Source organism: Pinus tabuliformis, chromosome J (assembly GCF_031772625.1).
Source record: "Pinus tabuliformis cultivar Carrire ecotype Pingquan chromosome J, CPIR1, whole genome shotgun sequence".
In the NCBI taxonomy this organism is placed as follows: Eukaryota; Viridiplantae; Streptophyta; class Pinopsida; order Pinales; family Pinaceae; genus Pinus; species Pinus tabuliformis.
This window is the reverse complement of record NC_142295.1, coordinates 1,089,710,457-1,089,724,620: the sequence shown is the minus strand read 5'-3', so window position 1 is coordinate 1,089,724,620 and position 14,164 is coordinate 1,089,710,457.

The window sequence follows — 14,164 nt, the reverse complement described above, 5'->3', positions numbered from 1 at the left end:
GCCTACATGAGTTGTAGGTCGGTTTGATAATAATTCCATAATCAAAATAAATTCATATCTCCATAAATACTTATTGGAATTGGATGATCTTTAGATCAATCCTACACCTCTCGATGAGTGGAATCTAATAAAAATATTATTAGCCATGAATAAGATGACCCATATGGAGTTTGGCCCTAGTTGCCAATTTTAACACTCCCTCTCAACTAGGGAGAACTCCATCTGCAATCTGTCTGTCGGTCGCTACTATTCATCCATCAAATGCATTTCCCTGTACAGCTTGACCCCTGCTCTACTCTACTCTATCCTGCCTGCTCTGCTCTGTTATGTTCTGCCCTGTTCTGATCTACTCTGCTCTGCTCTGCTTTGTTCGAATTATGAAGAGGAATAAATGATCGAGGATGTATCATACTAACTCAAAGTCAGTCTCAGAGTATGTACCACTGGTCCTAGACCAGTCTCAACCGATCCGAAGTCAGTGTCATAGTGGGTACAGCTCCTACCACTTGTCCCAGACCAATATCATCCTCCACTGACTCAAAGTCAGTCCCAGAGTGCGTACCACTAGTCCCAGACCAGTCTCAACCGACCTAAAGTCAGCGTCATAGTATGTACCACTCCTACCACTGGTCCCAGACCAGTCCTTCACTGACCCGAAGTCAGTCTCAGAGTATGTACCACTAGTCCCAGACCAGTCTCAACCAACCCGAAGTCAGTGTCATAGTGGGTACAACTCCTACCACTGGTCCTAGAACAGTATCACTAATCCCATATCAATGAAGGTCATCCTAGCATAGGGAGTACAGTAGATATAGTGATGCATCCGTCGGTACTACTATGGTCCCTATCCTCATTTCCCTACTCATTGATCAGATGAGAGGTACTTCCCATGAGTCCCGGAATGCATGGGTAGGATGCCTTCACAGGAGAACTTAACCAATCATGTCCTCACAGGAGAACTAATCATCCTGCTACATAAACGTCATGGAGAAAACATCATCTAGAGCTCACAGGAGAACCAATCATCCTGCTACATAGTCGTCATGGAGAACACATCATCCAGACCTCACAGGAGAACCAATTATCCTGCTACATAGTCGCCACGGGGTGTACATGTATACCACCAGGGGATGGTGAATCACCCTGTGGTAATATGTCGCTCCAAGAAGTACCCTGAACCCCTCCCCCCCCCGGAGCTCCCAGAGCTCAATGCACCATACAGGTCCCTCATCAAAGGGTCTTTGAACAACACCAAGTTGTTCTCGGAAAGTCAAGAATTTGACTTTCCCTTGGGGCTTTGTCAAAATGTTGGCAACCTGTTCATATGTACCGATATGTTGGAGCCTTATAGCTCCCCACTGCACCATATCTCGAATATAGTGATATCTGATATCGATATGCTTGGAGCGATCATGAAATACGGGATTCTCTGATAAACTAATCCCACTTTGGTTGTCACATAAGATCCTGGTGGTATCCAATGTAAATCCAAACAGCTCATTGAAGAGCTTTCGCAACCAGACTGCCTCACAGGAGGCCATGCTAGCAGCAATATACTCTGCTTCGTTGGTGCTCAAATCCACCGACTTCTACTTCCTACTCATCCAAGATATCAAAGCAAATCCCAAGGAGAAACAACACTCGGATGTGCTCTTACATTCCTCCACATTTCCTGCCCAATCAATATCAGTGTATCCAAGTAGTCTCACATCTCCAGCAGTGTATCTTAACCCATATGTAATCGTGCCACGAAGATATCTTAATAGATTCTTGGCACCAATCCGATGTATGTGGTGAGGTTCAACCATATGTTGACTGCGAAGAATATATTTGGACAGGAGTTCACTAAGAACATTAATGCTCCAATGAGTTCTAATACTCGATAGCATTTCGTTCAATGGGTCCAGCAGCACTACCGCTTAACTTCTTGGAGTCAAGCTCCATCGGGGTAGTTACAGGCTTGCAGTCTACCATACCAAATCTTTCCAATATCTTCACCACATATTTTCCTTGAGATAGGAAAATTTCCCTTGGCTTCTGCCAGACTTCAAGTCCTAGGAAATGTGCATCAGTCCTAGATCCTTCATTTCAAATTCAGAAGCCAACTCCCTCTTACATTTGTGAATAAGAGGGTCTGCGCCTGTTAGGAAGAGGTCATCCACATACAACACCAGTATGAGAGGTTTGTCATTTTCAACCTTAAAGTAAAGGTTAGGATCGAATTCACTCCTAGTGAATCCCAGCTTCATCAAGTAGTTATTGATCCTCTCATATCATACTCGAGGTGCTTGCTTCAGCCCATAGAGAGATTTCTTCAACCTGCATACATGAGATTTTTGATCATAAATCTCAAATCATTCGGGTTGCTCCACGTAGACCTCTTCTTTGATTGAACCATACAATAATGTTGTCTTAACATCCATTTGATGTAGGTTGCATCCTTGTGAAGCCACAAGGGCTATGATCGAGCAAATGGTCGTATATCTAGCAACACGTGTGAATATCTCATCATAGTTTATACCTTCCCTCTGGGAGAAACCATGAGCAACAAAACGAGCCTTATACTTTTTCGTACTTCCATCTACTGCATGCTTTATCTTGTAAAGCCATTTAGAAGTGACAATTGCCTTTTCCTGGGGTCTTGGAACTACTTCCCAGACATCATTCTTCATAATAGACTCATATTCTTCAGTTATAGCATCCTTCCATACTTGATGCTTGACGACATCTGAGAATGATGAAGGCTCATTTTGTATGATCGTGCTCATGATGGTCAGGTATCCCTGATACCTGTTAGGTTTCTTACATTCACGAAAGGTTCGTTGGGGTGCAGCATGTCCTTCAGCATCATCTAGTAGCCCCCTAAGCCAAGAGGGCCTCTTCCTAGAAGAGGAAGGCTCAAGTGGATCAATATGATCCATGGGTTCTTCCACATCAGGCTTTGTTTCATTGTCCTTTTCTTTCGGTTCCCTAGTGTCGGCTTCTTGAGAGCTCCTCAAAGTCAGAAGATTGTTCACCTTGTTGAGAGCCATATCTTCATCAAACGTGACATCATGACTAATCACGACTTCCCTTTGACCAACTATATAGATTCTATAGCCCTTAGTATTTCCACCATAGCCCATGAAGATTCCTTTCTTTCCAGATGCACCCAATTTATTCCTTTTCTCTTTCAGCACATGAAAATATACAGGGTTTCCAAAAATTCTAAAATGAGATACGTCAGGTTTCTTACCAGTGAACATTTCTTCAGGAGTCTTGGAACCGAATGCTTGATGAGGGCATCAGTTTTGTACATATACAGCGATGTTTGCAGCCCTGGCCCATAGAAACTTCATAAGTCTTTGATCATGAAGCATGGCATGGACAACTTCCACAATCGTATGGTTCTTCCTTTCCACCACACCATTTTGTTCAAGAGTATATGGTGTAGTAGTCTCCCTCTTACTGCCAACCTCTTTACAAAAGTCATGAAACTTGTTAGATTCGTATTCAGTCCCATTATCAGTCCTTAATATCTTGATCTTCTTTTTGGTTTGATTCTCAATCAAGGCTTGAGATGTGTCACAATACATGACACCTAGCGGACTTCCTCCAACCTAATATAATGAATCAACTCGAAACCCAAGAGTGAAGGCATCTTTAATATTGAATTTCCATGCACATACCTTCCCATTGTTGAAAGCCACCTTGTAGCCTTTGTCTTCCATTGCCGAGATGGACACCAGGTTCTTTTTGAGGTCAGGTACATATAATACATCCTATAAGTGGATCGTATTACATTGATTCAATTTAAGAGAGACATTGCCTACATCTTTCACGAGATATTTCATATTCTCCAAGGATAATTTCCAGGTTAGTTTCTCTCTCTATCAGATTATGGAGAACTTCTTTGTAACCAATGAAGTGCCTTGAGGCACCACTATCAATGAGCCAAATTCCCATTGAGTCCGAAGGAGCAAAGGTAGATAGAGAAGCTGGTAGATAATATTCATCTTTCTTATTATCAACAGTGTTAGATTCGTACCTGGAATTTCTAGCCTTCTTGAATGGTTGTACTCTTCCTTGATTTCCAGCACTCCTTTTACCTTTGCTATTAGATTTTCTATTCCTTTAGTTGCCATGAGAGAGATTTTGATCATCGTACCGGTTTGAGTCCCTTCTATCAGGGCACTCCCTTCCATAGTGACCTGCTTTATCGCAAATGTAGTATCGTCCTTTTCTTCTAGCCTTTTCTTTTGATTTAGTTCCGGAATTATTTATTTTCTTAGCATGAGAAGAAAAGGTAGCAAGAGGACCTTTAGGCATGGGCATTTCTTGCTCTTCTATCCTTATTTCTTCTTGAATGAATCTTGCCATTAATTCCTTGAAACCAGGAATTACGTTATTATTGAGAAGAGTATTCCTGAATACATACCATTCATATGGTAATCCTCCAAGGGTTGAGCGTGTCATTTCCCTATTAGTAATAGTCTCCCCAATATATAGGAGATTGTTCCTGATCTCGGTGATTCTTAAGAAGTATGCTTTCATACTCTCAGCTTTGCCCTTCTTAATTTCCTTCAGCTTATTTCTAAGAAACAAGACTTGATTTTCATCATTAACTTTAAATAAACTCACCAGTCTATCGTAGATTTCCTTGGAGGTGTTCAGGTCAGAGATGTAGGCCACCAAGCACTTGTCGATAGAGTCCCAGATGATCTTCTTCATTTTGACTTCGCCGGTTTTCCATTTGTACCTGGCAACAACAGGTGCATTTGATGGAGGCTCGACAATATTGCCACTCACATGGTCCAACAATCCTTAATCTTCTAAGGTTAGATCAAGAGACATCTTCCATCCATGATAGTCACATTTCTCACGGAGCTTGTCTTCGGCAGGAAACAATGTTGAGGACCCCATAGTTCTTTTAGGATAGCCTTGCCAATCTTCTCTTAGGTGATTGCTCTTACTCTTTCTCGGGCTTTGTTTTCACCTCAGCTCTGATACCAAGTTAATTTAAGGTATGTTCTATGCTTATAACAGTTTACTTATCTTTCTTATTATTATCCACAGATTAGCAATCACATGCACATAAAGTAAAGTGCAGATAGAACATTAAACGATCGACAAAAAACAAGCCAAGGCAAGAGACACAAGATGTGGCGGCTAGCCAGGGATAAACCCTAATGTGGGGAAACTCTTTGATCAAATCTTCCTTTATCTTCAATAATCAAGCAGAGATAAATAGTACATAAATCATATTTACATTAGCAACAGCAAACCCTAGATCAGTCCCAAACTAGGGCAAACAATATCTCGCAAACCGACCGTCTAATCGGCTTGATTCCATCTCCAAAAAATGCGGCCTTTAGAGGAGATCTAGATGGACCTACAACGCAGATTTGAGGAGGGGGTCTTCTAGTCAACACTGGTCAAACTTTGGTTCTATAGTTGCTGTCCCAAAACTGCGTCCTTCCTTCCACATGTGTGAGAGAGAGTCTCTTTTCTACGTAGTAGAGAAGAACCTCTTTTCTACACAAGAGAAAGAGAGAGATGTGATGAGATGAGTGAGTGAAAATGAGAAAATTCCTCCTGTATTTATACACAACTGTTGATGTTTGAATAGATGCGACTATTGGGCTTTTGAGCCTACATGAGTTGTAGGTCGGCTTGATAATAATTCCATAATCAAAATAAATTCATATCTCCATAAATACTTATCGGAATCAGATGATCTTTAGATCAATCCTACACCTCTCGACGAGAGGAATCTAATAAAAATATTATCACCCATGAATACGATGACCCATATGGAGTTTAGCCCTAGTTTCCAATTTTAACAATTAGCCTGAGAACTTCCACTCATTGACGGAATGGAAGTAGACCCAAATATAGCCATGCTGGGAGTAATAGAAGGGATGGAAATAGTTCCTCCTCCTTATACAAATATGGGAGTCTGCATGCTCGCAAAATCATTGTAGATGCCATGCTTCCAACAGTGGTCATCAAAGGAATAGATGTATGTAAACCTGGGCTCGAAGGCCTGTGAGTTGGAGTTTTGACATACAATAGAACATCTGGATGATAAGGAGGAAGAGGAGAATTCGGAGTTGCAACCAACTCTAAAATCTCTTCAACTTCGATATTATCTTCTGATTGAAAAAGTACTCGAGAAAGAACTAGTTTGTTCCTCTCTAACTCTCTACTAGTGCCAGGTCTATCTTGTGAATCAATGACCTCAAGCGGAGGATCAATCTCCGATGCGCCTACTGCCACTAGTTAAAAATCACTAGCAGAATCACTCCTACAACTTCTAGGAGAAGGCTCAGGACTTGTAGGTGATTGCCCACGAAGTCTCCTAGACTGTCGAGATGCTCGGTCAGCCACATTGAATTATTTAAAAGATCTACTTAAAGACTCAAAAAATTATTGATCTAGGCCGACTAGGAGCAAAGAACACTTGCTAAAAAGTCCCTAAAGATATTAGCAATCAAACAAATGTCGAGTATTTCCACTCCGAGTGATTAGGACCGAACACCAAAATACAAGTTAATAACAAGGGCCTTCCAAAAATAGATTGGGATAATTATGCCCCAGGCCTACTAGCGAAGGTATCAAAGGTAGTTGCGCTGACCTCCAGATAACAACCTTTATCGATGCAAGCCCCCAACCTTCGCAAGGGTGCCCTCTAGAAGTATTGTTGAACGTGATACAATGTCAACCTCAGCTGCCATGGGATTCTCCTCCGCAGTCACCTGTGTAGTCCCTAGGATAGGCAACTACGGTCACCAACTTGTATCAGAAGCTGGGCGGAAGAGTCGTGAGGTGGGATCTGATAAGTAAGAGAGGGGGTATCTCTCGTTCTTATCTTCACTAATCCTCATGATTTACTCCCAGTTACGGAGCTTTCCCGGTCTTCCTAATGCTATTGGATTTCGCTCATTAATCAAACTTCTATGTTTTGTAATTTAGAGCGGCCTTGGAGAGTTAACTCTCCTCTCGCCTAATTCAAGGCCCTAATAAACCTAAACATGTTGGTGTATTCTGATGACAATACAAAAGTTCTAGTTTATTTTAATTAATCGCTTGATTTTAATGACTGTTCTTTAAGTCAAGGGTATAGATGGAAGTGAAACCAATGATGTGTGTATGATGCAACATAAATCAATGAAAAATGAACTACATGAATGCAATCATTTTTTCTTTGATAAAAAGAGATCTCTATATGGGCTCTACGAAACTTCTAAAAAGCAAAGCACCTTTTCTCTTCTTTTCTTGAAACACACTTCACACACCCAAAAACTAAAAGACTATGAATGCTTTAACAATGCAAACTACCCTAATGCAAGATATAATGAAGATGAAAGATCCTAAATCACTCAAAAAGCAAAAGCAATTGTTTTTAACTAACAATGAGCCAACTAAAGTACTGAAGAGGTTACAAATTTTGAACACAAAATTCTCTCCAAACAAGGACAAAAAGAAAAAGATTGCAATTCGCTTCCAATAACAAAAAGAAACCAAAAACCAAACTTGGAAAAATAAAAACAAAAATAAATTTTTTTGAGATCTTTTCTTTTTAAAGAAACAACCAAAAACAACTTTTTGAAATCACCCAAAATGCTAATAAAACTCAAAGATCGAAAAGAGAGCACAAGGAGTCTTTGCAAGTTACAAACTCGAAAATGAACGAAAACTTGAGCAAAAAGGCTTCAACTTGTACTAAACAACCCAAACAGCAGTAAAGAGCTTGACAAATTGACCAAGAAGGTAGGAAATAAATACTTTCAAATTCGTCAAAAAGACTTTCAAAACGCAAGAAAAGCTACGAGGCCACAAAACGAAGGAAAGCAAAGCAAGTAGATTCAAAATGTGAGCTTGACACTGAAACTGAAAACAATCTCATGTTCTGGAGGACCAGAACAATCAAGAACTTCTGAATGAAGTCTTGTGTGCCAAAACACCAATTACAAACTCGCTCAAAAGAAAATCTAGGCCAAATATTCTCAATGAGGAAGAGACTTCGAAATAGTAAGCTTGCAAAATAATGAAATTCTTCAGACATAAATTGACCACACAGAGACTAAAAAGACCAAGTAACAAATCTATCTGGGCAGAGAGATTTAAAAAAACAATGCAAAAAGTTGCATACGCGACTGTGTTCAAACACAGAAGCATGCACACGCACTTCTGACAAAGAAAACTCGCGTATATGCGGGCTCACTTTACAGAAACAAGCGTGTATATGCTAATGTAAACAAAGTAAAAAGTGTATACAAATCTTCGCAAAAAAAATAAAAAACAAAGTTTGAACCAAAATATCAGACTTAAAGCCTGAGACTCTGGTAGACATAATAAGATTGTAAAAGCAAGCAAACCAAAGACTGAGCCCTGATTGGTAATGAACAACCCAAACCAGGAATAACAAGATTGTTATCCCGAGTGGAGTCGCCAATTTTGTTTCGGGTGGAAGCACCCTAGGGCTTTGGGTTAGAACCCCAACAGAGCGGAAGCAGACTACAACAAGAAACACTCATACAACTCAGGCAAAATGCTTATATAATCAAACTACATAAGAGCGACAGTACCTATATTTCCTTCGTTCGAGTAGGTCCCACAAGGTTCAAACCCTCTGCAACTTCTAATGTTCTTCAAACCTAAAAAATCATTCAATTCGAACATACATAGCAGTATAGAAGTAAAGCATATTCACAAAATTGACTTTATATCATATAAATCAATGATTGATAACACATCAAAACATCATTCATATATGAATTAAAACATAATTTGATGCATAAACATAGTTAATTTTGGAAACAAGACAACATTTCTTTTATTGTCGTAAGCTATAAATAACATGGAGAGAATTCACCTGAGTCTTCTTCTTCTGACTCCAAGCAGAACCGTCCTTCGGATTCGTCCTTTCCCAACCTTCAACAATCTTCTTCCATAACCAACACCATGATATCTCAAGAAAAAGGGAGAATATCTATAATCAAGGAAACAAGGGTTCCTGAAGCTTGGGGAAGTGCATGAGGCACAGGGATTCATCAGACTTAGTCATGGATAATCTCAATATAATAACTCTATCTCTTCTCCTCTTTAATGTCTTCCCATAGAAGTCTATTTATACTTCTCCCAATTAATTTTTTAGTTAGGAAACAGTTGGGCCACAGGCAATAGGAGGTAATAAACAGGTAAAACCCGTGAACTTCACCCATAATTAAGGAATTTTAATTTTTTTAAGTGTTTTAATACATATACATGGGTTGGGTATTGACTGACCTGCGTGTACACACTTTTAGCTCAGGGAAAATTAGTGTACATAAAATAAAACACTTTTTTAATATATTTAGACCAAGTCTGGAAGGATGTGTTGCCCTAGGCCATAAACCTAGCATCACAAATACCCAAAGTGGTAAATGGTGTTATAACACTTTGGGTTATTTTTTCTCAATTAAAAATTCAATGTCCTGAGTCTAACTGCTTCATTGCATAAGGGATGTGTAATTTGTTTAGTCAAGGTACATGACAAGCCCCATAATTCCTTTATTTTTCTCATCTATTTTGTTCTTCCCTAAGCTTGATCATCATAAACCTTTCTTTATTCCTATTCAATCACATTCATACATTTTTATCCTCTTCATTCATACTTGTGATTTCATGTTTAATAGATTATTTTTCCTTAAGAACATAATGCTTGAATTTGAATGTTTAGAATTGTTACTAGTTTTTCTTTCAAGTTATAGGGTTATGCCACTATTGATTTTGTTGAGATATACATCTGGAAGAATTATGATTGATGCTGAAATCTAGTAACATGTTGAAAATTTTCTCATTAGGATGAAAATTAATTGTTGTTACATAACAACACACATGTACCACTTGTCGATGAATCATGTGGTTTGTCATGATAGACTCAAAATCGCATTTTTTTAATATGTGTCTAGGATTTGTGATTTGTACACATATTTTCCTTCAATATAACAATAATGCACATTACCAAGACCTGTGGTAGTGAACCTAGGATGCAAGTAAACTATCATTTAACTATTGGAACACTTTCATTTTTTGACGAAAAAATATCTCTTTGTTTTCCTCTCCTCCTTTGTAAATAAAGGATTCTAAAGGATATAGAAACCATTTTGGAAATGTTAATTATTTTTCCTAAAAATTGGGAAACTATCCAATAACTAATATTTGATTATAATAATAAATAGAAATACTTGAGAATGGCTTGGTTCATGAATAAAAATTCTAAATAACAGGTAATCCTTTAAATCAAAATTACTAAGTTTTCTTGCCTGTTGTGTTAGTTTTTAAGATATCATCTAGAGAGTTGTGGAGTAATGGCTCACTCTTGAAACCTATAACTATTGATGGTCTCAACATTTTTTTAATGTTCTTCATGGACACTAAGTGGCTGCTACATCCATGGGAAAATCTAGGCAAATCAACCCAAAGGGATCTACCCACTAGCCAAACTAGCAGGGCCTAACCCCAAAGGGCGTCAAGGAGATTTGACCCCGTGACCTCCCGATTGGCAAGGTACTTAGCAACAAGAACTCGATCTACTGATCTATCCCTTGGGGATTGTTGATAGTCTCAACATGATCAATATTTATAATATATATTTTGACGGTCTCGACATACTCAATATTTATAGTATTTACTTTATTTCTACTTGCTCAATATTTCTAGTATTTACTTTATTTTCAACATTTTGGTCTATAAAATTTTAGGTCTTGGTTTGAATAGAATAAGTGGTGTAGTGATTTAAATTCAATGCTTTGATATTTTATTACTATTTCATTTTTATGCTTTTATGTGTTCCTACAAAATAATATCTAACTAATGTAATCAATAAGTCATAATGAGTTACAACAAAATGGTCAAAAGGATTTAAGTGTAATTTAACTACATTTATTTTTTAAAATTGAATCTATAAATTCACAATGTAATAGCTCTAGGGTTACTCTGAACTAGATTGCTTCAAGACTTTTATGTTAATTTGACATTTTAAATTCCTTTAGAAAAATTATGTGAAGCGGTGGGTTAGTAACCCTTAGATAACTTCCCACTGAATTGTCTAATTTATAGACTAATTAAAACAATGTGTGAGTTACAACAAATAGGTGTTCAAATGCTCATAGTTTGCAATAAAATAATTTATGTATATTTTCATAGTTTTCTAAAAATGACATAAAGTGTTGACTCAATAATGTTGGTCATTATTTGAATCATTGCTTGCTTTAAGACATGTATAACCAATACCAAGTTTATCATTAGTGTAGTGTTGCAACAATTTAACAACATTATTATAACTGTAGGGTGTCACAACAACATAACATTAATATTTTCATAAGGGTGATGTAACATAACAACAACATAAAACCATAACAAAGGTGATGCAACATATTAACAAAAACACTATAACAAGGGTGTTGTAGCAACTTAACACCAACACCATAATAAAGGTGATGCAACATCTTAAAAACAACACTATAACAGGGGTGTTATAGCAATGCAACAACAACATTGTAATAGGGGCGTTGTAGAAATGCAACAACAAAATTGTAATAGGGGTGTTGTACCAACTTAATATGTTAGGGTCTGACCCTAACCCCTTTATTAATGTAATAAGCCCAAGGGCCTTAAAAGAGTCATGATTACTTAATTTAATAAATAAATCCCGTAAGCATTGTAAGTGGTTGGACTACATTAAAAAAGGGGACCACAATTAGTTATAATGAGCCATAATTAATAAATAAAGTGGTTAATTCACATTATGTCAGGGATGAAGAGTAGTTAGGGTTTTTGGGACTCATGAAACTATATAATGCCGAAGATAGTATGGAAAGTCTTGTATTTTCTTGTGTAACTGAGCTTTGCTCTACTAGAGGTTGCCCCAAGTGAACAACATTTTTGAAAATCTTAATAAACTATTTCCGTTTTCGGCGTCATTGTTTTATTTTATGTGGTATATCTGGCCTATTTCACATTTTTTTATCTTTTTTACAGGTCAAGAATACTACAAGTGGCATCATATCACTTTCCCAGGCGAGTCACACCACCCATTTTAGGAAAAACAAAATTAGGTTAGAGACGTGTTCTGACATCTTTAAACTATAGAGGTATGTCGTTATGCACATCAACCTGCGGTCGCGGAAGAATACACATTGGAACTATAAGAGGTGGTCACGTTTGTTGGACTCCCTTGTAACCCTTGTTAGTAACCCTTTAATTAGTAGCATCAAACAACACATGCACACAAACTGCACTTCCACTTATCTTTGGTATATCTAAAGCCCCCCAAGGTTACCCTGAAGCCAACCCTAGATAAGTCGTTGGTTGCCTTTCTAGTACAATACACCTAGAATAGTACTCGGGGAGATTACTCACATGAACCTGGGGTAGTCGATTAGTACGATTAAGGGCATGGTCGATCCTCCTCAGTTAGCACCCTGAAATATTGGGTCGAGCACTATTATTGGATCCATGGCATATATCGTTATCTATAAAACCTGACACTCCTTCATTTCCATAATTCCCTCTTTGTCACTGATTAGTTGTCCCATTTTGCAGTATCCAGAAGCTAGGGTTTCTGTCGTCGCAGTACAAATAATTTTTTGGCTGTATCCAACAGTCGAGATTTCTAGTGTCACAATATAGATCAATTTTTTATAGTCTCTAGTAGTTCAAGTTTATACCGTTGCAATAAATATCAATTTTTTTTAAATATCCAACAATTGTGCTTACTACCTTCGTAGTACAGACCAGAGGGACCACCAAATTCCTACATATTTTGCAGTATCAAGATTTTTGGATTTCTAACACTGTAGTATTGATCAACTAGGAGTAATACTCCTAAAATTCTGGTGGTCCCAAAATTCTGCTTGCAAGCAACTTAGCCCAAAAGAATTAGAAAGACGAGTTGATCACAGTGATGCCATCTGTGATAAGTGTCCAGTTTTCTTGTGGTCCCAAATTTTTTAGAAGTGCTTTCAAGTGACCTACATCAACAGACTCCTTATCTCACACACATTGTAGTCATATTAATTTTAAGTAACCCAAAATTTTTACCTAATAAATTGTATGGTAACTATGAGGACTATGGAAAACCTTGAGAAAATAATGTAAGAACTAGAAGACAAGCTCCCCACCAAAATCCAAGTTGCAATGGGAAAAGCCCTAAAACCTATATACAAGCTCCTCAAGGATAAAAACCCCATGGGGGAGGGGAACCATGTTGATGCAAACTTGGAAGGAGAATCTAGCCACCATCAATATGAGGGGTATCATCATTTCCAAGGGGGTCACCAATATTATAGCAATAAGACACCCAAGATTGACATGCACAAATTTGATGGTTCTAACTCAGTAGTATGGGTGGCACAAATGGAATAATATTTTCAACTCAATAATATCTAGGATGATGAAACCAAACTACATGTGGGAGCTCTTTATCTGTAAAAATAACACTGGAAATAGTGGCAATTGTATCATAAATGCTACGCAGGAAAGTCGACATGGGATATGTTCTCTAGAGCCATTTGTGCCCATTTTGAGAGGGACTCTCAATTTTTAGGTGTTGTTTAGGTATCTCTCTCTTCTGCAATATCGTTTATGTACATACAATTCCCTTGTTTGGATTTGTGTTTTCCTGACCACTTGGACGTTGTTATTCTACCACGTCACCTCGACTATTAAGAGGCGCATCGAATGGATTGCGCTATAATTTTTTTTCATTCTCATTTTCAAATGTGTTGGTTTGGCTAGCGGAACAGACAATCAGTGATTATGGCCTATGCGTCAACCAATTGATGGAACCAACCATGCCAAAAAATTAAAATGCAGTAACTATGGAAAGATCTGGGCACAGGTAAAATTTCATTCATTAACCAACAAGTTTCCCGGACAATGTTTCTGAATAAGGTTTGTCATTGAGCAGAGTTGGAGGGTCATATGAATAAGCATGAGCATACTTATCTAGAGATAATTCTAAGCAACCTTTCCATTGTAAATTTTTTCCTGTAGATTGGGTATTTGATGTATTTTAAGCATATTCAAGATATTAGTGGGTTGGTGGTGGAAGTATTCACCCAAATTTTGTAGAATGAAAACCATGAGACTGAATGAACTAGAACTTAGGTTTCAGAGAAGGTTATTTCTATATTTA